We start from the raw sequence: 25,502 nt of genomic DNA on the forward strand, positions 1-25,502 counted from the left end.
TTGTGTGGCATTTAACTCCATTTTAATAGGATATTTTTAAACTTTAAAGCTGAATAACACATTTCATATTGGATGTTTATTGGGTAAAACTATTAGGCAAAATTAGTTGACATTCATTTGTTTCCCTCTTAATAGTACCATGCACAGCAGGACTATGCATTATTTCTCCTATCAAAGAATAAATGTGTGTTGAAATGTGAAGTTGCAGAGTAAACACGATAGGAATAAGCTTTAGGCAGCTTTGGGTTGGTTTTATTGCAAATTCTAAAATAGCTCTCTCTGATCTGTTTACATGCTCAGACTCACATAACACAAGTTGTGGTGAGGGAGGACCCACATTCATTGGCCTCCAATGGAAAAGAGACCAGAATAGTTTATCGAACCATTTCCTGTATTGCTATGTATTGTATATGTATTATCCTACTTGAGAGTATGTATTTTCCCTGGATGAAGATTAACCTTCCATTTTGAAGCCAAGCCCTCCCTCCAGTCCATCTGCCTTGGTCCAGGCCTCGGAGGTAGAGAGCAACTGCTGGACCTCTTACCCTTTCCCTCCACCACTCCCTTCTCCTTCTGTGTCATGTCTTTTTAGATTGTAAGCCCGAGGGCAGGGAACCGTCTAACTAAAAAGATTGCATGTACAGTGCTGTGTAAATTTACAGCGCTTCATAAATAAAGGTTAATAATAAATAATAATAAACTGTGACTTCAGGCACAATGCACAATGATGCCAGGCACTGGGGATGGAGCTTGGTTATATTTAACCTCCGTCTGCCCCCTCCCATTGCTTCCTCTTTTGGACAAAGTATCAAGCCACACTCCCCCCTCCAGTGCAGTGTGAGTGTTACTGGTCACCTCAGGAGTAGGTAGGGATTTTTGCCCTTTTACCTGTTTATGGTTTGCCCCTACCCCACACTGTATCTGGTGGACTATGACAATTGGCTTGGAGTAGTGTCTTTAGCTAGGTGGGCATTTGGCAGGTGGGGGGGGGATAAGAATGACAGTGAACACTTTTGCATGCTTTTAGTGAAGGAGAGGTCTAGAACTGCCTCTTCAGGTGCTGTGACAGGCTGGGTAAGGAAACTACCTTTGGAGCTGGCCTAGGGGGCTTTGACCTCATTTGAGTCCTGCAACTTGGAGGTGGAATTCCTTGGGTCTGTCTTCAAAGTATGTGGTCAGAGCTACCCCATTATTGGAATCCCTTCAAGGCTCAAGTGATTTTTCTAAAGAAAGGCTGAGGAGGAAATCAGGGAGTAATGCCTGCCTGAGCTAGATTACCTTCCCTCCTCTTACTGCTTTCCACTTTTACAGTAATGCTGTTTAAACAAGTTCTAATAATAATAATAATAATAATAATAATAAATTTTATTTATATTCCATCTTTCCAACAGATCAAAGCAATATACAAAATGCATAAACATTTACAAAGAAGGAACATGCTTGAATATATATTTGGTTGCTTTAGATTCAGCTGTCTTGCTACAGGCATTAGCAAGTACATTCAACACTTTTTTTGTTGAATGCAGGGTTGATTGGCATTCATTAGATTTCACAATGACTTTCACCATTACATGCATTTTCTCAAATCAGTTCATTGTACAATGTCATCTCACCTTATGGACAGTGCCAGTCTATCTTCAGTCAGTGACTCAGTGAGACTTGCACACCCATTTGGAAATGAAGAGATAAGACACTGATGATGGGCTGAATTGGGACCACTTTAAGTATTTAATCCTAACCTACAATGAGGCCTACCAAGTATAGAATACAATTGTGGCAGGGATCATTTCTAGACCTCCTCCTCAACTACCAAGGGCAAGCACACAGGCCCTGGGATTTCTCTACATGCTGCATTGGCCAGCTGGCCATTCATGACCAGGGATATGACCTCCAGGCAAACTCCTGTCTCAAGGGCATATAGGCCCTCACAGCTCCTCCCCTGATATCAGTAAAGTTACAATGTAAATGTCACTATATAATGGCTCCATCTTCCTCCTGGAGTAGTACGAATCTCCTCCAGCTCCTCAGCCATGAAGCTGCAACTCTGTCACTTTCTACAAGGCACTGCATCACACTCATACAAAATAATACATGGTACCAGATAGATCAGGAGAAGCACCTCCTTGATATACATCTACTGGCTTCTTGCACAGTGGGGAAAATGCTTAAAATAAAACCTAGTCTTTCACTCTTCAGAAGACTGTGTGGTTAGAAGTAAAATTAAGAGTGAATATTCAGAGACAGAAATGTCAACTTAACACTTTTCAGAGATACTAAATTATCCTTTAGCAAGATATATAGTCAAAACTATATAGAAAATGTGGTGTTAAAATAATGCACTGAGGAAGAAACCACAATCCACATATGTTCTTTGGCTGACGTACTAGGGGCTTTTTAAAAAAAATGTCCCAAGACAATGCAGCCTTTTCTACAGCATCTGCCTGTCTGTCTTTAACTGCATAGCATATGCTAAAGAAGGTCATCATCTGTAGCCTCTGGCCAGATGGTACTCTACTTCTCTACTTCTACTGCTCCAGAGCCTCTCATATCTAAAGGCTGAGTGGTTCAATCTTGATATCCTAAACTATTAAAGTGACAGCCATCTGAAGTTAGCAGGCTAGTTTAGGGGATGGAGGGCAGGCTGTGTAGCATACAGCTCTTTTCTCCAAAACTTTGCTGTTGTCTCCCAGAATTTACAAGCTGAGAAAACTACCTCACTTTGCCAAATGACAAAGATGGCCCTGAAAAGTCTATGGTGGGAATCCTTTTCTGCCAGTTTCAGATGCTCTCCAGAACCTGGGTTAATGCAGTCATAAGGAAGAATTGAAATGTAATTTCTAAGTACTCCAGGACTTTTCATGTTACCCTGCTATACAAGAAGAGCAGAGCTGCAGCTTATTTTATGCCTCCAAAATAACAGCACCAGTTGGAGTCTTTAGGTGTCTAACTTATTCCACATTTTATTCCTGAGACCCATCAATCTGAAGTTTCAATAATATGACTTCTTAGAAGATTGGGTAGTTCATTTTATGAATAATTAAATATGCATTACTGAGTAAGCATGTAGTTGTTTTGATGGTAATAATAATAATAATAATAATAATAATAATAATAATAATAGGATTTATTTATATCCCACCCAATCACTGGGAATCCAGGCGGCTTACAACAGTGGGGATAATACAGAGCAATAACAATAAACATGAAAATAATAAAACAATATAACATAGCAATACATAGTAAATCATAATAATAATAATTTCATAACAATTCAATAAAAACAAAGGATAACATAAAAGATTACATTCAAATCAATACATTTGTTCTTGTTCAAGAAAACAATTAGGATTGGTAAATACATATTTTAAAAGATTGCTGGGAAGGCCAGTAGTGTTTGAAAACCATGTTTGTCACCTTGATGGTAATTGGATTAATATTTCCTGCTTTTAAAAAAAAACCCATTATACATAAGGAATATCACATCATCAGTTCACCCAGGGCTTTTTTCCTGCCTACCTCTACACCAAGTCTGAATTAAAGTTCTAGTTCTTGTGTATACCGTATACTTGCAGAATAAGTGGTTCCTTAGCATTCCAGCACATAGCATTTCCAAAAATAGCTCCACCCTAAAATTAGTGGGTTACTAACTGGGCATTCCTCATACAAGAATGTTATGCCAGTTCCACTTGGCTGAAAACACAAGCATTTGACTCAGTGAGAAAAACATGGAGAGGGTTCCTTCTTCACAATAAATCTGTGCATATGTTTAGCTAGCTGCCTCCTAATCAAACATGAAAATTGCAAGTCAATGAATAATAACTGATTAATTAAAAAATTAAAATTTGTCCTATCATAGTCAGGTTGATGACAAACACATGACACATTCATGTATCTGGGAAAATTCATCTAATGATTCTTTGTTAAACATTACAAAGCAAGTAAATGGAAAACAGCACACTAGGACATCTATACTGAATAAAGTTGCCTTTTCATGAAACTTGTAAGACGCCTTGAATCTGTGAGACCCATGAATCCAAGAAACAATTGTGCAAATCACTCATATTTGGATAGATTTAAATGTAACTGTTACAGGGAATACAAAGGTGGTATCCAGAGAATAATCTTGAAGTAGCAAGATATATTGGATTAATTTCAATTATTGAAGGAATATATTATATAGACAAGCCTGAAGGGTCTCCAATAATAACATGTCCTCTTCATTCTTGCCCATCATACATATTAAAAGAAAGTCAAAAAGGGTCATCTGGGTGGATCCAGAGAATAATGAATGCCTCACTACACAAGGTATAAGTGTCATCTGTCCCCCAAAAAGCAGTGGTGCTGCTTCTCCTTAACACAACCTCCTTGGCCTTAGAAATATTAAACACATGGCTCATTAGGGACAAGGTGTTTAAGAGAGTGGTGGTGGTTCAACTCTGGGCAGAGAGAGGGGTTGAGTGTGGATTTTCCTTGACTTCTCGGTGGTTTTTAAAACTGATGACTGATGTAGCAGGTCTGTGGTTTGGGAATAATGCAGTGGTTCCACTCCTAATTTGGCAGCCATTTTTACTGGGTAGCAAAGAGGAACTATTTCAGGGATCCATTTGTCAGGAGTTCTACTGAACTGCTGTATATGAAGCCATTGGCAAATAGCATGAGATAATTTGAGATGGTGTCATTGGTATGCTATTGACAATTGATTTTTCCTCTATGTTCTATCTATTGGTGGCTGAAGCTGATGATTGATAGTGAATCTGCTCTGTGTTTTAGTCCAAATATTAAAGGAGCTTTCCAGAATACTGAAACATAGCCCCAAAATTGATTTAGCACATTGGACAGGTCCTTTCAAATTTAAATGAAAACCTAGAGTTAGTTTACCACTCCATTCACATGAAAACCATTTATCTCTACTGGTCCTATATGAAGGAGAAGCACTTCATATATTGGGCAGTACTATCAGCCTGAGAAATGATTCTGAATTCAGCAAGACAGTGTCATTGTGTGTTCCAAACTCTTGAATCCTGAATGTGGTGAGACTGCTTGTTCTGGATGAGATACTCCTTGGTCTATCATTTTCATCTGAGGTCAAGATGACTAGGAGGTTCTATCCCAAGCTTTTCCTGGACAGAAATAAGGGAGCCATGCTCTGAAACCTCTAGATTGGACTATTGCATTAGACTATATTTAGCCTGCATTTAAAGATGGTATGGAAGTTGCAGCAGGCAAATAGAATTTTACAAAAAGCTTTGAAAAGCATAGTGTTGAACAGCACTTTATGCAAATGTTCAATACTAATATAATAAATATATTTATTAATATAATACCTTCAATATAATACCTTGGGGAATAGAGCAGGTGGCCATAAATGAACCATTAACTCTCCAGCCAACATAAAATACACTACAAATTAAAATGATGTAGCATTTATAATAACTTGTAATTTTCTATTAACATCTGCAGAGATCAATTAAAATAACTTGGTCCTTTTCCATGGTCAGCACAGCTGCTGCAGAAGAAAACAAAGTGTGGGACTATAAATAGGGTAGGCCAATTTCTTTCCTGGCAGGTCTGCTGAGCCTTTAACAACTTCAAGACAGAGACAGGAGGAAGTAAAATACATGGAGCCTTTCCCAACCCTTTATTGGCATGCTGCAGAAGATCCAGCCCTACCTTGATGAACTTTTGCTTGACGCTCAACTCTAACAAAAACAAGACCCTAGCCCACCCGTCTGCCACTTACCTCAAAGAAAGAAAAAGAGACTCTTGGGTATAAATGCAATGTTCTGAAATATCAGTTTATTTTCTTATTTTTTCCAAAATAAACAAAATAAAGTTTTATTTCCAGTAATGTTTCTAAAATGTTATAATTCAAAGATTACAGTTATTTTTAAGCTTACCGAAGAAATGTAAGTGTGATGCCAGGAAGACCATAGCAAGGAAGACAACAGTAAGATATAACAAAGGACACGTGAGATGGTATGCTTTTACACTTGGTTAGACTTGTATTCAGTTCTGAATCAAGAAATAGTGTATAAATGCTACAAAAGTACTGACCAAACAAAAAGTCAGATGTCAGCAGGCAGGACTCATATTTGGTCATGAACTAAAAAGATAACTCTGTTTATGTTTGGCATTATCACTGTGCAGTCCAAAAAAAGCATGCCTACATCCTTTTCAAATCTATGGAATTAAGATACACATGACCTATAAAGTACCTCTCTAAATATTTCACCAGGTTGAAGAGTACAGCATGTTTGTTCCTACCAAGTTTTCTTTCTACCAAAGACAATTTCAGATTAAGAAAACACAGATTAAAAAATAAACATCTAACAGCCTATGTCCTGTTCGTGGTGAATACCTGCATTAATCAAACTTACGCCCATGCATGTCTTTTTTGGAGTCTCTGTGGAGGTTGATATTCCAACTGTTCCATCTTTTCTGATAGTAGTTTCCACAATAAGAAAGGTGTATGTATATGTACATTTATGTTGCCTGTTGACTTATGGTGACTCCCTGAATTTTATATTTTTTTTCTTTGGCAAAGAATACTCAGGGATGTTCTTGCCAGTTCCTCCCTCTAAATTATATTCTACATCACGTGGTATTCATAGGTGGACTCTCATTCAACTACATACAAGGCTGAGCTGGGTCCAAAACACATTGCAGAAATAATCCAATTTGAGACCGCTTTCACTGCCCTGGCTCAGTGCTAGGGAATTCTGAGACATGTAATTTGTTCTAGCACCAGAGCTCTCTCTGACAGAGAAGACTCAATGTTTCACAAAACTACAGTTCCCAGAATTCCTTGGCATTGAGCCGGGGCAGTTAAAGCAGTCTCAAACTAGAGTATTTCTGCAATGTGTTTTGGACCAAGATCAGACAGCATATGGTGCACTTTAGGGTACCTAGGCTTCTAATAACAAAGGAGGGCTTGCCCAAGTAAAAATATCTTGGACTGCTGTCAGAAGAGAGACAAAGATGAAACAATTTAACTCTCATGGTACGGAGTTCCCAAGTCTATATGTTGTCACTGAGAAGACCTTCTCTCTTGTCTTACATGGACTATATTCACTTTCTGGGAAATGTTTCTAAAAGGACTCATGATACTGCTGAATTGCTGGTGGGTTGACCAACTTAGTGTTGGCAATGTTTTATTTTTGAAAGTACCCATAAACACACTGACTCTGAAATCCAAAGCAGTTTACTTTAGACTAAACAATCTACTAGAAATACCACATGTGAGTTTCATTTTTCTTTTCTGTTTGTGGTCTGGTGGCTTCATTGCATTTGAATTTGTTGTGAGTGTCTCAACATGTCACACTGTATCTTGGGTTACAACTTAGGTCCAATGTAATTTTAAACTAAGAGATAAAAACTGACACAGCTGTCTTGTAGTTCATGCTGTTCTTTGAAAGACCACCTGGCCCTATTTGAGCAATATAAATAGTTTTGTACCTTCTGTCTTTCCTGTCACCGCAGAGAGCCTGTGTCACACTTGGCAATATGTCCTGGGCCAAAACATAAGCATGCATACACTATGTGCCATTCACGCTTGACCAGAAATCTGTGCTTTGGAACAGAGGGAAGCCATCTTCATATAAATAGGATGTTTGTACTGGGGTTTTTCAATCAAAACAAAGTAGAAAATAATTTTTGGAATGCAGTTTACCATTTGCAGTAAGCAATGTGCAGTCATGGGTAAAAAAATAATAATGTAGTGCTTACATGCAAAGCCTTCAGTACTAAAGATTTGCCAGTTTTTCTGGGACATTTATAGAAGATCAGCTATGCCATAATTGCTAAGGTGTGATTCTCACACATTTTTCTTGTCCTAGAGCTGCAGTCTTTTCTTCTTTGATGGTTACATAGCTGTCATAGTAACAAAGCAGAATGATTTATACTGACTCACACAGAACATCTATCTAGCTATGGCCTACATTTTGGAGTAGGAACCTTTAGCTCTCCAGATGTCTTTAATGTCAACTCCCAGAAACCTCTGACAGCACAGCCAATGTGAGTGTTGTATCTCAACTCCCATGGTAAGGATACTGAAAAAATGTTTTCTATATCAGTAGGCATTGGTGACTTACATGTCAGTGGGGTGATGAATCAAACTTCAAATGCAATAAATAGGTTCAGCATCTTGAACAGCTCATCTAAATTTCCAGCTGAAATCTACAGTGGATTCACTACCCCACTGATATGGAATATCCTGTTTGATGGTACTGAGTAGCCAGGATGTTGCATGTGTGATTTAAGAGAGCCAGCACTGGAGAAACCTAGCCAGAATGGGATTAACCACAGAGGACACATAAAAGTAGAAGCATGGTCAATGCAATCCAGGATCTGAGCATGAAAAATACTCTAATAATTGTCCAAAGCCAAGCAGAAAGTCACTGAGGGCAACAGTCAAGAAGTGAAAGAGCAGGGAATGCACACAGTGGTAAGCATAAATCGTTCATCTGCTGTCTTACAGCCAAGGGCTTTGTCTCTGCTAATTTATGTTATTGTTGTTTACTGCCTTCAAGTTGACCTTGACTCATGGCCATCCTATGAATGAGACATCTCCAAATCTCTTTATCCTCAACCACTCTGCTCAGCTCAGTTCAGGCCTGTAACCATCCTGATTGAGTCTAACCATCTGCCATGTGGTCTTTCCTAACCTTATTGCCTTTTCTAATGAGCTGTGCCTTCTCATGATGTGGCCAAAGTACAACACCCTCAATTTTATCATCTTGGTTTTCAGAGAGAGTTCAGGCTTGATCTGCTCTACAACCCTTTTGTTTGTCATTTTGACCACCTGTGATATCTTCAGGACTCTTCTCCAGCACCATATCTCAAATTAGTTGATTTTCTTTCTCGATCTGCTTTCTGCTGCACTGTCTAACTGTCTCATCCATACAGGATGATTGGAAATACCATTAGTGTTTTATCTTGGAAATGGAATATTGGCCCGTTACAAATGGGTGTAAAGTATGTCCTCAGGACGTACTAGGGTTAGGAAGAGGTGTGCTTTACGCATGCCCCTAACCCTAGTACGTCCTGTGGACATACAAAATGGCAGCACCCGTTCTACATGGACACCGCCATCTTGACATCATGGACACTTAGTGTCCACACGTCACGAGGCGGAAGTGACACAGTGAGTGCGTGACTAGCGACTTGCGGTGCCACTTCCGGGGTGCAAAAAGAAGCACCATTTTGGCATTTCTTTTTTGTGGCACCGGGGAGCCTCATGGTTTGGCCGCTGGGGCTCCTTGGCGCCGCTAATGATGGCGGTGGCAGACCGCTGCTTTCAGGCAGTCTGTAACGCGCCATTGTTATAGTGGTTAAGAGTTTAGTTAAAGCCTTCTTCAAGCATTCAGGAAATGACTTACCATAACAGGCTAGAAAGAGCAGTGCCCTAGCTCCACTCACTTTTCCATTCCCTTTCTTATTTTCTTCCTTATGTTGTATAATTACAGCGCTTTAGAAATAAAGTTTAATAATAATAATAATAATAATAATAATAATAATAATAATGTTGACAGCCAACATGGAGAGTAACCTCTATCCATAGAGGTTTTCCATGTAGTGTAGAACTCTTGATTGTACAACTGAAGTGCCTCAAATGAAACCAAGAAAGGATACAAACTATTACTAATATGCATACTTGGAGATATACCTCAAAAACAAATGAGGGTATGATGCAGATACTTTTCAAAAGGTGAAATGGCCCGTCTATATATTTTAATACTGCTCTTGTGTGGCTTGAAAAAATCTCCTCCTCCTCCTTCTCTCTCTCCCTCTGTTTCTCTTTGAATTTTAGTGACTTTCTCCTTTGTTATTTTGGGGGGAAATTTGTTGAGTTTAAGAGATATTATCTGAAGATTGACTAATATGCAGAAACAGGAGCGTATCTCAAGATGGAATATAACTATCATTAGCTGATGGATAAATATATTACGAGGACTTTATCTTTCCCTACACAAGTATAAAGTCGAAGTTGAAGGGGTCAGAAAGTATTCCAAAGGGCATTATGATTAATCTGACCTTAGTTGGGAACACTGTATTACTTTCACTGAGACAAAAGAACAGATGGGCAGCCATTTGCCCCTCATCTTGTTTTCTTACTTGTAATTACTAAAATGCAGCAAACTCAAATTATTACTAGGCCATTAACTGGCTTCAAACACTTTTTTGTTGCTAGGAAGTCTTATAAAATCCCACAATCTAAGATGTCAACTGTTCTAATAAATAAATTATATAAAATCCAAACAATTATATGTAAAGAATTTTAAAAACCATTTCAGCAAAGAATGTCACAGTTATCAATGCAGGTTTTGTACTATACATGAAAAGAAAATGCCTGCACAATCTTGTATCAATTGATACCTCCCAGTTTTTTGGTGTAGGGAGAAAAAATGCTAATTGCATTAAGAATTGTTGGATGGGTCAATCTGCAGATGCTTTCTCTCTCTCTCTCTCTCTCTCTCACGCCCACACACACACACACACGGTGGTGGAATTGTAAAAACTTGAAATGTATTATCGTAACATTTTAAAGATTGTTAAGAATATAATCAGTTATGAATTATCATGCAATCCATCATAATTTACTTGGATTATTGAAACTATATTCAAAACAAAACCAGTTGTCAATTTACAGTTAACAACTAAGGTTGCATCGATAGTGTAATTTAAGCACTATGGCTCCATCCTATGGAATCCTGAGACCGGTTGTTGTAGTGGTTGTTTTCTTATATCCCACCTTTCTCCCAATATAGGGATGGAAGGCTGCGAACAGCAGATTTAAAACAATACAATTTAAAAACAGCACAATATTAAAATGTATAAATATAACATTTAAAAAACAATTAAACCATTTTAAAAGTTAAAACAGTTATGAATTAAAACAGCCCTTATAAATTTGCAAAGGCCAGCTAGCACAAGAATGTCTTTATCTGCCACCGGAATGATAGCAGGGATGAAGCCATCCTGGCCTCTCTAGGAAGAGAGTTCCAAAGCGTGGGAGCAGCCACTGAGAAGGGCCTCTCTCTTGTTCCCACCAAATGAGCCTGAGAGGGTGGTAGGACAGAAAGAAGGACCTCTCCTGATGGTCTCAGTACTCTAGGAAGCTCGTACAGGGAGATACGGTCCTTCAAATAGTCTGGATCCATGTCGTATAGGGATTTATAGGTCAAAACCAGTGCTTTGAATTGTGTCCAAAAAAGGTTCAGTAGAACCAACAGGGGCACACTCTTCCTGTCCAGTTCCCTGTGTACGTCATCCTCCAAGGCGACCAAAGCTATTTCTGTCCCACAACCAGTCCTAAAACCAAACTGATCTGGATCTACATAATCACCAGGCAGATCTCTTCTGACAAGCCTTCTTGGAATAATTCATTCGGTCACCCATTAACATGATCCCCATATGGAATACCCTTTGTACTCATCTCTTTTGTAATTTTATTTACGGTCTTTGACCAAAATTTCTCAAAGTTCATCTCTTTGTATTGTTTGATTGTTTCAATTGTTTTAATAATTGAATTTTATTTTATTGCTGTAAGGGAATTTTAATTGTTGTGCTGGTGGGAGGGCTAATGGGTTTTATTTTATATTGTTGTATTTTACTGCTTTAAGGTATATGTTTGTATGTTTCAGAAGAGACTTTCCTCCATCCAGATGGGTTTGAGTACAACTTCGATAATTTCTTGCCAGCATAGCCCTTGGAAAAGAAAGACAGGATGATACCTCAACTAGTACTTTTTCACCTGGCAATTGGTCTCCCTTTATTATTTATTGCAACAGAGCTAAACCTGAAGTGAATTTATTACAAGAAGGATTAGCTATGCATTAATACTTTTCTCATGTGATTAACATTTATTAGTACTTTGATGTGCTTCTAATGTTTATCAACACTGTAAGAATAATACTATGGACTGGATGCAGACTTATGATCTATGGGTAAGTTGGAATCCAAACCAAAGTGATCAGTTAATAAACATTATGGTGCTGCGAAAATACAATTACCGTATTTTTCGGCATATAAGGCGATGGGGGTATAAGACGACCCCCCATGTCACCTGCCGGCCGGCCGGGCCGACACAAAGAGCTGGCCCCTTACTTCTCCGCACTGCCGCCGCCACCGCCACCGCCGCCGGGGATCCTCCAATCCTCCAGCAGCTTTAAAAGTCCTCCGCGGAAGCCGCCGCCACCCAGGATCCTCTGCTCCTCCAGTGGCTTCCGCGGAGGACTTCTGAAGCTGCTGGAGGATCGGAGGATCCCCAGTGGCGGCGGCGGCGGTGGCGGTGGCGCGGAAAAGTAAGGGGTTGACTCTTTGCCTTGGCCCGGCCAGCTCTGGAGCCGCTTTCCCACCGCTGCCTTTTGGGGAAAAAATGGCAGTGAGAGCCCAGTCGCTGAGGATCTTCTCAGGCCTCCAGAGAGGCCCCCTCCAGACGGCACGAGTGACGGCTGCCTGGGAGAGGACCCAGCAAGGACCCCAGAGACAGGGAGGTGGCCTTGCCATTCGCCTGTCTCTGGGGTATAATTCCGGTGCATAAGGCAGACTTCAAGAGTCGCCTTATAGGCCGGAAAATACGGTATCTCAAAATTAAAAAGTGCTGTCTGCCAGGGAAATGTGAAGAGTCTCACAATAGCTGTTTATTTCTTGTATTAAAAAAAAAGACATTAGATAGCCTTCTTACAATAATGGGAAGCCGTAATCATAATCTTCAATCAATCCTCAGTGACAATTACACATTTAAGCCCCTTTTATGTGTAACTGCTAATTGTATTGCTCTTGCTGAACTTGAAAAGATATGCAAATTAGGCCAAAGCATTATCAAGTGGTGAACAAGTTAAGTTCCATTTAAGAAAGTAAAATTTGGAATGACATTTCCCACAAGATCAAAGTCTGCACTGAAATAGATGTGTTTTTCAAGTTCCTCTTCATTTAGTTGTGTTGCAAACTCCTTTTCCTGATGCCATCTGTTGGGTCTTTTAAAAAGAAACTGTGAGGCTCAGCTAGAACCTATCAAATGTAAAGCAAGTATTCATGAGATACCGGAATGCACCAAAGAGTATTCATGACTCACTAAGGATGATCACAGCTTGAAGACCAGTATAAAGAAACTGAATACAATGGGAGTGACAAATGAAAATGGCCACACTTTTTATGGTTGTGTTGGAATCTTTGGCTTGTTATTTTTGAACTGAGAAGTTTCAGTTCTTAAAACAGTAGGTGCAGATTCCCCAAGACTTTACTGTCACTCAACTCTAGGTATATCCTTACAACCCCAGTCACCACCACCTTCACCTAATTCTCTCTATTTCATGCTTACTATTGCTAAAGGCTCTCCATCCTTCCCTCAGCAACTGATGCATGGGTCACTCTTTCCCTGCAGCAGCTAGCAGTAACAAAAAAGGATAGCTAGTATGTGTGTACATACATATGTGCCCCCTGAACCCATGCAACAAACAAATGTGATTTCTAGGGCCAAAGTCTTGGGCACCCCTATTTTATAGACATCCCTTGTTCACAGCATTTTATTCTGATAATGTTTCAGCTAGCATACCTAAGCCATTTGTAAAAATGAATGAAAATCTGGAGATTTTTTGAAGAAACTGCTATCAAGCCAACTTCAACTCTGTGAATGAGAGACCTCCAAGTCACCCTATCATCAACCACTCTACTCAGGTCTTGCAGACTCAGAGCTGTGGCCTCCTTGTTTGAGTCTCTCCATCTGCAATGCAGTCTTCCTGTTTTCCTACAGCCTTCCACCTTATCAAGCATTATTGTCTTTTCTAGTGAGTCTCTGGAAGCAAAGCTAGATTTTCTTGCTACCTTCCATAGCTTGGGAATTCTAACTTCTAAACCAGGGATAGGGAATATATCACACTTCAAATGTGCTGGACTGGATCATCCCTCATCAAGAATTATACTGGTTAGTTTGATGGACATTCCATTCCAACAAAACCCAGTTCCCCATAATTGTTCTAATGCCATATGTTTCCCAAAACTATTCTGTTAAACCACCAAATGTCAGAAGTATTCATGGTCTGAACCAAGAGCTTCTCAGAAAATACATTTTTATATTTAGTCTCTGCTCTGAGTAAACTATGAAATTATTGCCCTGTCACACTGCAAAACATATACCTAGAATAAAAGTCTGGATGAGGAAAAACAAACTCAAGATGAATCCAGGCAAAACAGAGGTACTTACAGTAGGGGCCCCCAAACCAGGTATAGGGCTGTAACCTCCAGTCCTGGATTGGGTCACACTCTCCTCAAAGGTATGTGTTTGCAGTCTATGGGTACTCCTAGATCCATTGCTTCACATGACAAACCAAGTGAATGCGACGGTCAGGAGCACCTGTTATCAGCTGATACACCAGCTGCACCCTTTCCTGAAAGTAAAGGACCTAGAAACTGTAGTACATGCACTGGTAACTTCATGACTCGATTTCTGTAATACGCTCTACATAGAGCTATCCTCGTGCCTAGTTTGGAAACTTCAACTAGTGCAAAATATGGCAGCCAAGCTGGTTTCCAGAAGAATTAGGAATGACTGAATAACACCTGTTTTAAAATCTCTTCACTGGCTGCCTATCAGTTTCTGGGCACAGTACAAGGTGTTGGTTATCATCTTTAAAGTCCTACATGTCCTGGGTCCATTTGAGGGATTGCCTACTTCCATATAATCTGCCCCACACACTCAGGTCTTCTGGGAGGAACCTACTGCAGCTTTTAAAAACCAGATTAACTGCTACCTCCCAGAGATCTTTATCCGCAATTGTTCCCTGACTATGAAACGGCCCGTCGGACGAGATCCGTCAAACTGCTAGCTTAGACAGCTTCAAAAAAGCTGTTAAGACAGATTTCTTCTGATAGGCCTTTCTTGAATAGAAGTGCCCGGCCACAAAATGATTGCCCCTCTCATCATGTGTTAGCCCACCACTCTGCCTTAGTTATATTTTTATTGTTATACTTTTTTATATTAATAGATATTTTAATTTTAAATTTTAATTATATTATGTTTAATTCTGTTTTAAGAGGGGAATCTGAGATATAATATTGAATGTGGATATTTTAATGTGTTGTGAGCCGCTTTGATTGTCTTGTCACAGAAAAGCGAGATAAAAATAAAAGTTTTATTATTATTTTTATTACCTAGAATACAAGTTACAGAACTAATGTATTATCTTTCTAATCTCTTATTTCATGTGGGATATGGAAACATAAAATTCACCATAAAAAGTAGGAGGAAAGTGTTGGTTAGAAGTACAAAAAAACCAACAAGCCAACACCTCTACTAGAGATGGAAAGATTTTTTTTTTTTAAATATCCCCCCAAAAGGTTGAAAAAAGTACAGAACACTCTGAGATGGTGAATCCTAGCCAGGTGAGAATCTCCGCAGTTCAGGTCTAGGACTTATTCATGAAAAAGGCACATGAATCTTTTTGTTTTGTTTTGTTTTGTTTTCACAAAGTCCCAAATCAAAAACTGGACTTTCAATAACCTTCTCTCAACAAGAAGAAAAATGGTAAACGTATTCATTCTTGTCTGTAAGAACAAAATTTACAAAGATTTACATTACTAAACTATACTTCTTGTAACAATGCATCTTGGAGACAGAGGTTCATCCTGTTCACAGTTCCTGGAGAATCTTGAGAATCAAGCATGCTGAAAATCAAGCATTCTGAGGGGAACTGCAGACTCTAGTATTATATCTGGCTGATGTATTCACCCTCTCTTGTGGGTAATCTCTGGTGTGACAATCCCTGTTTCCTCCTCACACCAGATATCATTCATGGGTTGGGAGTGGAAATGTCAAACAACAGTTTCCTGACTGAAAGGGGAACAGGACTCTGTCTCTCACAGTGACTGCTGCCTGGTAAGTGAGGCCTGGGGAACCTTCAAGATCCAAATATATTTATTCCCTAAATTAGTTAATACATAGGGATCACTAATACTAACCAATGTTTATTTCTAGGTCATGAATTTGTAACTGCCTTAGTGAATTCTGGCCACGGTTCTTAATACCTATAAATGCTGAGTATCTAGAATATACAATGCACATGTCCAAAACAACCAAGTTATGAAGACATAAAATCATTATACATAAATTCATAAGTTCAGTTAACAAATTCATAAATCCAGTTAATGACAAAAATTGAAATAGTTAAAGATTCCCTGAATCTTGGATCAAACAATGATCAGAGTGAAGGCTCCAGTCAAGAAAAAAGAAGACTAGGAATGGGAAGGACAGCAAGGAAATAACTAAACAAGATCCTAAAGAGTAATGATATACAAATGAATAAATGAATTTCGAATTGTCCAGTCCATTGTATTCCCCATCATCATGTCTGGATGTGACAGCTGGATGAAGAGGTTGGATAAAAAGAAAATCAACTCATTTGATACATCGTGTTAGATAAGAGTGCCGAGAATACAATGGAAACCCAAAAAGACAAACAAATAAATCATTGAAAAGATCAAGCCTGAACTCTCCCTGATCAAATTGAGGCTGTCACACTTTGGCCAAATCATGAGAAGACATGATTCACTAGAAAAGACAATAATTCTAGGAAAGATTTTTAAAAAGGCAGTAGACAGTGAAAAAGACTTTACATCAGATGGATAGACTCAGTTAGGGAGGTCACAGGCCTATATCTCCAAGACCTAATCAAAGCAGTGGAGGATGGGGCTTGAAGTTTTCTCATACACAGAGATTATCACCAGTGCTTATCACGGGGTAAGTGCTGGTAAATTGCCTCTAAAACGTTGAGGAAGTGCGTGTGTGTGAAAGCCTGGCGTACTTCCTCAATGTCAGGGAATCATCAGCTCCCCTCCAGCATCACTGAATTGTTTGGGGAGAGGGAATTTCCTCTGAATGCAAAGTTTCGGTTCAGAGGAAATTCCCTCTCCCCGAACGATTCAGTAATGCTGGAGGGGAGTCGACTATTCCCTGACATTGAAGAAGCATGCCAGGCTTTCACACACACGCACTTCCTCAACCTTTTAGAGGCAATTCACCAGTGCTTAAGTGTTGGTCTAATAATCTTCAGAATCACCATGAGTCAAGTTTGACTCAAAGGCAGCTAACAAGAATAACAACAAACTGATGGTAGGAACATCTTCAGATATTATGTTTAATGTAATGTAGAACAAATACATTGGTTTGATTGTACAGTTGACCCTTCATATCAACAGATTCTGCGTCCACATATTCAACCATCCACAATTTGAAAATACTTTTTTTAAAAAAAAATCCAGAAAACAAAGTTTTATTTTTGCCATTTTATATATAAGGGACAAGATTTTTATATGTCACTGAATATAATGAGACTTGAACTCCCACAGATTTTTGTACTCATGAGGCTGATCTTGGAACCACACCCCAGTGGACACTATGGGCCCACTGTACTTTGTGACTGTTATGTCAGGTATTTCCTTGTACAGTATCACCTGAAGGGCTGATGAGTAGTCAATTACATCTAGTTACACCTGTGCTGGATGGGAACAGTGTGGGGCACTGAGTGGATGATGCCATATCTGCCCAACCTGTATGACCACCCTTGTCCAGGTGGTATAGTCAGATACATTTCTACTGAAATATTCATGGCTAAAGGCTCAAGATTCAAGATTGACTTGAAGGCAGTTAACAACAACAAAAGGCTGATTTGGTAAGATTCTACTGGTATATGGAAGCAAATAAGGGAGACATGATGAATTAAGATAAATTTGTTATTTTCACACTTAAGATCTTCAGTTTGATATATAACTAAAGAAAAGAAAACTAACTTACAACACTATTATATAGAGAAACAAACATATAAACAAGTACCATTTAGTTCACAGGGTTTTCTCCCAGATGAATGGCCATAGAATTGAAGCCTTAATAATATTTTCTACCTTTCATTTTGGTTATTCTTCACATATATGAAGCCTACTTTACCCAGATTTGAATAGATAACTTTAGGCCCAGTATAGACGGGCCCTTTGAGGTGCGCCCATGATGTGCTAGGGTTGCTAAAGGGTGGGGCGTGCACATGCCCCACAACCCTAGCACATCATGGGTGTGCCACAGTTCCGGCATGCCCACCAGACGGGGGGCATAACGATGATGTCACAGCTGCGCCACTTCCAAACAGGGTGGCGCAGCTGCGATGTCATCGCACCATCTCTGCTTCTGGGCACTCCTTTTTTGCTGTGCAGCAGCACTGCACAATTTGTTTGCTGCGGAGCTGCTGTGGTGCAAAGAGAGGCGCCACGGAGGCACCTCTTTTTGGTGCTCTGTACCACGCCTCAGTTAGGCAATTGGAAAGCAGCTCTAAAAAGAGTCCATATGGAAGAAAAATTCAGAATACTAAGAACTTCACAAGGAAGTCATTGGTTTTAGTCTGTCAGTAAAAGGAATGCAAATAAAAACAAATTGCCAAAGAACAAAGAAAGCTGCATTATGTTAAAAACGCTGTGTAAACATGTTATTGATTTAATGCAGATCATCGTTTCACTGATTATATTTTGAGTAATCAAAAAATGTATTACTTTTCAGTTAAAATTAATCATGAAATGTCTACAGTCACTAACCAGCAAGCAAATGTGATTTGTTTTGCTAGAAGAAAGCTACATTAATTGATTAATTACAGTTTCTTGTGCAACATCCATGTCCTCATTACTGTTAATTCCTTCTTTCTGGAACACAGATACTAAAGTGCAGATGTCCTTTCTTCATTAATCACAGGCCAAGCACTGAGAAGAAAATATCATCATGTTTCATTTAAAAGTCTGATCTGAAGCCATTTTGGGGACATAAGGGCAAGCACATGCTTGTATAAACTCATCTCAACAAAGAAATCCACTGCTCTAAACAACCGAGATCTCTTTTTGAGGAAATAAAGGTGCAGCATTACAAGAAACCCTCAATCTGTTTGTGGAGTCAAACAAATGAGATTTCACAATTCAAGTGACAAGAAGATGACAGAGGAACTGGGAAGCTTCTAAAAACCAACCCCCCCCCCCAAAAAAAAAAGCCTCTATTCTCCCTTCAATGAGATAATGTCAGTTTGTATACAGCTCCCAGGTTATATCTCATTCTGCCACTGTTCAGAATTGGCCTCTATGAGAAAATGATATGTCAATACCACCAGCCCTGCAGGTTTGGATGGGCTGCAAGAAGCCTTCCTCATAATTCCTTATAATTTGCCTCCTCACATATAACTAATAATTGTTAATTTAATAACTCATATACTGAATATGTGGGAATCTAAGCTTATGGCTTTTTTTGGAGGAGGCAGAAAAGTCTCCTTCTTCAAATCTTTCTTTAAGCCTATGAACAAACATTTTGCAGCTTTTGCAAAATGCAACAGCTAAACTTCTAACAGAGACACCATACAGAAATCATATAACACCAGATGCATTGGCTGCCAATTCACTTCCACTCTGAATTCACGGGTGTTGGTGATAACATTCAAAACTCTAAATGGCTTGCCCAAGAACTGATGTCTTTTGGAGGGGGTCTTCTTTGTGTCCCACCAGTGAGGGCAATACATTGTGAGAGGTGGATATGGCAGAAGGCCTTCCATTCTTGCTATGGAATATTCCCCCTTTAGAGGACTGATTGATACTAATGCTTCTGGCATGGCTTTTTATTAAACCTTACAGGTCTAATTGAATTTATTCACATTTGCACATGTGTTCTAAGTATGCAAAGGGATCTTGTAGCACCTTTGAGACTAACCAAGTGAAAGATGCTGTGGCATAAGATTTTGTAGACTTGACCAAAACTTATGCTACAGTGTCTTTTGCTCAGCTTCACCCAACTTCTGAAGATGGATTGGGCCTGCATTGAACACATGCCTCAGCCCCAGTCCATATTGCAGCTGGCCAAAAACGAGCAGCAAGGAGATGCTCCTTTAAGGGCCAGCAAAAAGGTAGCTTTCCCCGCCTCACTGCAGCCCATGGGCAGCTTCAAGCCACTCCGGCAGCAGGCAGCATGTAAAAACTGTGCTGCTGGCACACCCAGATGCCAGCCCACATCTGAGCACCAGCATGACTTCCGGGCATCTTGGGTGTGTGCAGCATCTGTATGCCACACCCCCAGGCAAACTGGAAGCTGGCTTTTCATGCTGGTCTGTTTCACCCCTTAGTCTCAAAGGTGCTACAAGATCCCTTTGCATACTGATATTTCTGACTAACATGGCTATGTCCCTGAATTCTGCCCACATGGTTTTTAACTGTCTTATTTTAAATGTCAAATGGTTCAATATGCTTGGGATCTTTTAAAATTATACTTACTGTTTTAAACTGTTCTAAAACAGTAAGAATTTAATCACGCACCACCCTGAGATTCTCAGATATAGAGCCGAATAAAACTATTTTAATAAATCAATGATAAATAAATAAAGCAGGGTACTGTTTACCAGCTTGTCAGCCCTTCCACTGGCTGTCCACCCGGCACAGCATTAAGCCATACCATATGATTATTGCGGTGTTTTTTGTTTTTTGCCTCATTGTGCATCATTGCACAAATACACCACTAACAACCTCCAATTACTTCCTTCTTCCCACCAAGGTGATATTCCATTAGACACCTGCCCGTATGATTGACCACACAGTTGCACATGTGATACACCACCTGTACAGTGCATTGCTGCATCGGTTCATCTGTGTGCCCAATGGAAAAACACAATAATGGAGACACCCCCCCCCATACATGGTCCCTTCATTTTCCTTCATCCCATGTCTCCCTGTTGGATTATGTGGCTTGTGTCTGTTGTAATTACATCCATTGCATTATTGTCAATCACATTTTTTACTTTGCTGCAGTCCCACACTTATGCCAGGCTGTTTATATGCCAGTGCAATGATAGAGGATGGAGGATATCTCAGCCTCTTTAGCTTCAGCAGCCGGATACTATCACGACACCTCCAAAATATTTTACTATGTGGTAAAATCATAAATAAGGTTGTCATTCCACCTTCTATCAGTCTGTAGAGCTATAACCAATGAAGAACAGCATGGGGAGATATAAAAATGTTGATGAGATTGGGAGTTGGCAGGGAAGAACAGTCAGTTATTTCTTCAATAACTTGTGTAAAATTGCATGAAGATGGTTTTCAGTTGCTAGATGAATGAGTTTGCTCCATCCTTTCTCAAGTCCATAACACAATTCATATGTTGATCTAATAACAGCAACCAGACAATCACATGCTAATTGCAGGTGTGTGTACTTTGTTGATGGCAGCAACATTAACAAATAACTTCCCAGGCATTCATGTTTAACTGAATGCCTTAGGAAGTTTTCTTATCTTTTCCAGAGGTATGCCATGCCACTGAAAACAAATGCCTACCCTCCTCAAATGATTTTAGGTGAAATACTTGGGAATGGGTATGTGGAATAAGGAATGCTACAGAGACAGAGATATTTATCTAATGCATTTCTATCCGATCTCCCCTAAATATGCACATTTTACATAGATTTATGATGTGTTGGTAACCACACAGCTCTCTTGTCAAAAGTATTAATAATAACTATTTGTTGTTATTCAAAGATATAGCTGTGTTAGACTGTAGAATCAGCATGTAGAATCAGGGTGTACTTTGACCTCCCATTGTATATATAAAGAGATGGGGGAAGGGAGGAAGAGACATGAACTAAAGTCTTCTATGTTAAGAAACTCTATGAAGTGAAGTAATTTTCAGTGTTAATGAAGTTGATATTTAAACTGGCATTAATAAGGAAAATGTAGAGTATGTTTATAGTTAATCTGAGTACTCACTGGGAGGAAATACAGAGTATGAATTATGATATGTTTAGAATTGCTTATTAGCTAGCTACTTTGAAACAGTAGCTTAAGTCTGTCCCTGGAAATATGTGTTGATATTAGCAGATGTGATGTATTAAAAACATGAAAATTGAAATTGTTCTATTAACTTGATAGTTCTGCCTGTGCAGCAGCAGGGATTGGTGAGAAATTTCAGTTCATTCCTTATTAACGTTACTGAAATCAGCTAATTTCTTCTTATCAAGATTGTAAATAACATTTTAAAAATTCAAAGATGAGACCAAAACTGACCAATTCATCCATCTAGACTCAGAATTTTGAATGTTTAAAGAGCTTTGCATCCCTATGAATTTATCTGAATGACTGCTAAGTTTTCACGTTTGTTTTCTAAGAGGATCTTCATCTAAACTGCCACACCATACCTATATACATCATGTCCTCCCCAAAGTACAGCAGCTATATCTTTTGAATGCAGCCAGTACAAACTGGGGAGAACATTTTTCAGGTATTTTTAAAGAGTTTACACAAATCACATATTCCAAAATAATAACAACAACAACAACAACAACAACAACAACAACAACAACTTGGAGGATGGTTTTGTTTTGTTTAATTTTTTTAAAGAATGTAGGAGAAACGGTGATATTTTCACATTCCTAGTAGAAGGAGGCACTCTATATTTACTGGGGCTATTCTTAAGAAAGCTTGTGAGTTTTTGAGTTGAGAAGAGGCATCATACTAAAGTAGAAGGTAACAAATATATTCTGTATTAAAATTAAATTAAATGAGCATGATCCAAGAAACTGCCTGATTCTGTACTGGAAAGATTAATGGTTTTGCGGGCAGTTGTCTGGCAGACAATCTTTGATTCCTAAATAGGATGTCAGAATTTACAAGTCGTCAGAGTGATCTTTGGGTAGGATGGAGCTGCACTGACTGCATGATACATTGGCAGAATTCACTTTCTTAAAAGTAAAAAAAGAACATATTTAAGTATTTTGTTTATTAGTCTAGTCTAGTGCATTAAACAATCCAAATATTTTAGTTATACCTACAAGATATATTTAGTTCATAAGCTAGAATTGTTTTAAAATTTAGGAATCTCAAAAGACATGAAATCTTCCATAGAACCTAACCAACATACTCACAGTTATCATTTCCTGAAGACAGGCAGGAAAGAACAGCTCAATCCTGCTTTTTCCAAAAGCAAGTCAAAGCCCCTTTGCCCACATGCCCCACTTCCAAGGCAAGCCAAATACAAATGGCTTGACTGTATGGCACACCTTCAAGCTGCACAACTGGGTATTTTTTTGTTTGTTTCCTCCCCACTATACATGCATGCTGTCACACAAACACACCACCTGTGACCTCCAAGTACCTTGCATGTCCACCTTGTCTATTCCATTGCATGGCTGTCCTTCTGACTGGCCACACATGTGCAATTCTGCTCGTACAGGTCATTGGTGCATCAATGTGCAAATTATATGTGCAAAGCACAAAAATGGAGCCCTCATCACATGCTCCCTTCACCCCATGCCCCCTGTTGGACTGTCTGGTTTGTGTATGTTGTAATTACACCCATTGGAGTTGTCACACCTTCATTTATTTGCTTTGCTGCAACCCTGTACTCATTTCAGGGAGTTTATATACAAATGTAAGATGATCATTTTTCAAGCTAAGCCAGAGTATCCTGACTTCTTTTTGCTCCAGTTTTTAGCCCCCAGAGCACAGCTTCAGTCTAGTTTCCAGCCACTTTGAAGGATGTGTCATATAAATACTCCTCCTTTAAAGTGGTTGAAAGCCACTTTACTTTGCTCATCTGTTTCATCCCATAGTCAAATCAGCCATCATGAAATTTTCACTTGACTTTGCAAGTATCCACAATATTGATTCCAATTCCACAACATAAGAAAGACCTCTAAGGCTCAGAGTAAACACATCCCACTTAATCATAAAAATAGAGAATAAAACACCTATTTAGTAGCCAGTTCAGATATTTGGAAACTGGCTCAATAGAATGACCTTTTGTTTCCACAATTATAGTAGTCACTTTGTAGTACTCATTTGAATTATCTCACCAGAGATGTCTGGGACACTAATTTTTATACCTGTCTGAGCCTATTTCTATGTGGAATTATAGACAGGTACACTGTTTTGATTACTTTGGTTAGCATCCTCTTTTATATAGAAAAAGAAAACAATCAGTCCTGGAGACTTCCTCCTTGGAGCAATCTAAACCAGACAACCATCCTTAAATAACATGCTCAGAAGTACTAAGATGGAAAACATTCAGGCAATACCATTCTTTAGTTGTGGTTTTTCATGGTAAATTCAACTAATCCTAAACTACTGAAAAAAATGCTTGTACTTCATAGTTCTCAGTTTCGGAAGGCCAGCAAGCAAAGCTCTTGCTAAATTTTCAAGAAGCCATATCTGCCTCTGACAGCTTCTTCCATGAAATGACTGAAAAGATTTTAAGCAATAAAAATGATGTTTTGACAGCATGCAAATTACAGTCCATAACAGCTATCATAAAAACTAGAAAATTCCAAAGTGAAGCAATTACATTTGTCATATCCTAATTGTGTTATTGCCTCAAAATGAGCCATCTATTTTCCTTCTGAAAACATTTTCAAGGCACACCATGGAGCAATTTCCCTGCTGTATGAATAATCCTTCCTTCTAGTTTGCCTCCAGAGTTAGGTCAAAGCTGTTTTTATGCACTCTGAACAGTTGCATTTCTCTCTGCTTATGTAATTCAAATGTCAGCTGGCCTGAAATACTTCATGCACTAGTTGGACTGCCAAGAGAGAAGGCAAGCCGTTTGAGCAATATTTAGCATAGTTAGACATGACTGAAAATCCCATTTTATTTCATTAGAAAAGAGTTTTTAAATATTGCTTTAAAAAAATCTCAAGAATATCCTAAATATAGAACTTTGAGAGGATACATAGAATATATAATACTATGAAGAAACCATATAGTTAATAAGCACTGGTTTCCTTCCTACAGAAATGTAACTCACTGTAATTTTTGGATTTTCCAAACTGGCCAATAGCTCTTGTGTAGCAATCAGCTAAAATTAATGATTAAGCTTGCATTCACCTGAACAAGAGCAATTATGTTTTAACAATAAATTACAGAGGTCATGATCTACTGTATGGTTTGTTGATTTTAGACACTTGTAGTAGGCCAGTTCTGATAGAGAACCTCTGCTTTTTTCAAAAAGAGAGAGGCAATAGCTTGATCTCTCAGTTAGCAGAAGGAAAAATCAATGAATAGCTGAATCAATCAGAAAATCTTGGTTTTTATGGATGAAATAAAGCACTTTAAGTCATCTTTTAAAGTAAAGGACATATGATGAATTTATTTTAATTCAAACACTAGGAAGACAAGAATATGGCTTAAACTAAACCCTTTTAGGTTACACAGTTATAGCACTATGATTCCACTTTTAACTGCCATGTCAACATCCTATGAAATACTGGGATTTGAAGAGGCACTTGGCTTCTCCAAATATGTCTTCATGATCTGCCAATCCTATGATTTCAATAGATTGAACCATGGCAGTTAAGTGGAATCATAGCCCTATAAATCTGTGGTACAAAAAATCCCCAGATCAGACTATTTATTCCATTAGCCGGTATTGTCTGGATTGGCAAAGGCTCCTCAAGGTTTTAGTGGAGATCTTTCCCAACACCTCCTCCCATGAAGACAGCAGCATCATCATT

The sequence above is a fragment of the Sceloporus occidentalis genome, unplaced genomic scaffold (genome assembly GCF_023333645.1).
Source record: "Sceloporus occidentalis isolate IW3139 unplaced genomic scaffold, rSceOcc1.0.p SCAF_2, whole genome shotgun sequence".
Taxonomy (NCBI): Eukaryota; Metazoa; Chordata; class Lepidosauria; order Squamata; family Phrynosomatidae; genus Sceloporus; species Sceloporus occidentalis.